The sequence below is a fragment of the Cucurbita pepo genome, chromosome LG08 (assembly GCF_002806865.2).
Source record: "Cucurbita pepo subsp. pepo cultivar mu-cu-16 chromosome LG08, ASM280686v2, whole genome shotgun sequence".
In the NCBI taxonomy this organism is placed as follows: Eukaryota; Viridiplantae; Streptophyta; class Magnoliopsida; order Cucurbitales; family Cucurbitaceae; genus Cucurbita; species Cucurbita pepo.
Window position 1 is genome coordinate 2,269,277 of NC_036645.1, and position 2,887 is coordinate 2,272,163.

Sequence of the window (2,887 nt, forward strand, 5' to 3'; positions counted from 1 at the left end):
AAAAAAAAAGAAAAAAAAAAAAAAAAAAAAAAAAAAAAAAAAAAAAAAAAAAAAAAAAAAAAAAAAAAAAAAAAAAAAAAAAAAAAAAAAAGGCCATGGTTAATGGGCCATACAAAAAGATAGCAGAATTAAATATTTAATTTTAATTTTTTTTAAATTTTACTTTAGTTAAATTATAAATTTAATGAAAATAAACTTCTTTTTTATTTTTTATTTTTAAAATCTCATAAATAGTCAGATAATTCATAAGCAAATGACATTATAATTATAATATTTAAGACTAAATGAACAATAATTTAATTAAAAAAAATGAAGACTAAATTTGTAATTTAACATTTTTATTTTTTTGGATTTTTGGGAAAAAGAAAAAGGAAAAAGCAACTAAAAANAAAAAATGAAGACTAAATTTGTAATTTAACATTTTTATTTTTTGGATTTTTGGGAAAAAGAAAAAGGAAAAAGCAACTAAAATGGCATTCCGAGGATCTTGGAGCAATCTATAACTAAAAAAGTAGCCAGTTGGGGCATGGGAAGATCTGGACCGTTGATTTCCGTCTGGGATTTCATCTTACAGATCCGCGTCTTCCCGGGATTGTTGGAGCATGCGTTCTTATATCCGTACTTCCAAAATTGCCCTCGTAATCTGNATTTCATCTTACAGATCCGCGTCTTCCCGGGATTGTTGGAGCAGAACTGCGTTCTTATATCCGTACTTCCAAAATTGCCCTCGTAATCTGTTAAAATTATCTACAATACCACTAACTAATATATATATATATATATATATATATATATTTGTTTTAAAAAATATAGATTAAATAATTAATTCCCTTGCCATCTCCACTCCCAAACTTATTAATTTTCATAATACCAAGCATTAATATCTTAACAAAATAATTACTATATTTATAACATTTTTAATTAAATTATAAATTTAATCTTAAATGAAGTAATCATAAATAAAAGTAAACTTCAAAAATGGTATTATAAATATTTAAATATTGGATTTTGTGTTTTAATAAAATCTAAATTAAAAAATTTCAAGATTTATAAATACTTTAAAAAGATTTAATAAAAATTTTAATTACATTTTTTTTGGTACGCAAAATTTTATTTTATTTTGTTTAATAAGTCCTTAAATTTTAATTTTGTGTCTAATTAGTACGGAACATATTTAACATTTTTTAAAAATATAAGTAATTATTAAACACAAAATTAAAAAATTAGAATCGTATCATACATAAAAAAAAAATTTAATCTTATATCTTATATATCAATTACTTATTGAAAATTTTTAATATTTGAAATACAATAAATCATTAATTATTAATTTTTTTCTTATATATATTAATATTAGCTAACAATTACATGAAAAAATTGAAAAAATCACACATCCGTTTATAAATAAATAAATAAATAAATAAATAAAAAAAAGATTAAAATAAAATTAAGAAATAAAAATATTAATTATAAGGTATATATATATATATATATATATTTTTGTTTGAAAGGAAAATACAGTTACTATAAATAATGTTGGGGGCGTTACATTTCGGTTTAGATGTGGCAGCTTTATTCGACCAAATCAAGGACGCCACCCGCTTCCTACCCGCCGGAACAATCACGCTCCATTTCTCTTCTCGTCTCGTCTCGTCGCTCTCTGGCTCCCCAAAACCTTCTCATCCAATCCCACAACCCTCGCCGGAGCTACACCATTTCCGCCGACGGCAGACCTTCCACCGCGCACCCCTCTGCCATTGCCATTGCCATTGCCATTGCCATTGACATTGCCTCATCAATGCCGGCATATAAAGCTTCCCAACTCCAACCCTCCCGACTTCAATCAAAATTCTCCCAATCCCACCTTATTCTCTACTGAGCACAACGAAACTCTTCTATTCAATCCTCTCATTCATTCTGCATTTTCACGGTTTCTCGAACGAACGACGACAATGGCAGGCCAAGCGGAGCTTATCCCTTTTTATCAGCTTCCGTTCTGAGCCTGTTGGGACGGGGATAAATCCCTAGAATGGTTAATTCGTGTGATGGTATTGCCTATTGATTTTTTGTCGTTGAGGCGCTTGGGATTCGCTACCTCGACGCTTTGGATCTGTGGCTGATCGAGTTTGTCCCGAAATGGTATTCGTTTTCCATCAATTTGCTGCCCTTATCGTTATGACTTAATGAACTCAATTCGTTGCCCTTAGTTTAGCTGACTGGAACAAACTCCAAGCTCCATCAAGCTTCAATGGAATTTTGAAATTTGAACCGTCTGGTTATTGTCATCAACACTCTAATTTGATTTTTATGCATTCCTTTTTAGATGCTTTATCAGTCCAGAAATCATTTACGTTTCAACTTTTTATATTTCTGTGGATATTTATACATACGCATTAAGAGTCAGTAATCTGTTTTTACTTCTCTTGTGTCTAATGTGAATTTTCTCTTTTATGTGAATTTTCTCTATCTGTTGACATACAAATGTGAATGTTTAAGCTATGTCTTTTTATATGCTTGTGTTGGAACTTAAATGGAAGACCCTGCTATTTATTCGGTACATTAAACCTCTTATTCGTCCCACAGGCTGGTCAAGTAAATCTAGCGGTTGGGTGTCTTGTTTGGATTGAGGATCCTGAGGTAGCCTGGATAGATGGGGAAGTTGTGGAAGTTAATGGTCAAGATATCAGAGTACTCTGTTCATCAGGAACTACTGTAAGTGATACTTTGCAGGATGTTAAACTGTTATATACTGCTGACCATTCGGTCAGAATTCCATTTGTTCTACATTATTGTACATATATAAAGCTTTTGTAGAACTATTTAATGGTTGATGTCGAGGTGTTGATTGATTGAAAAAGGTTTTGTAGCACTATTTGATGATGCTTTG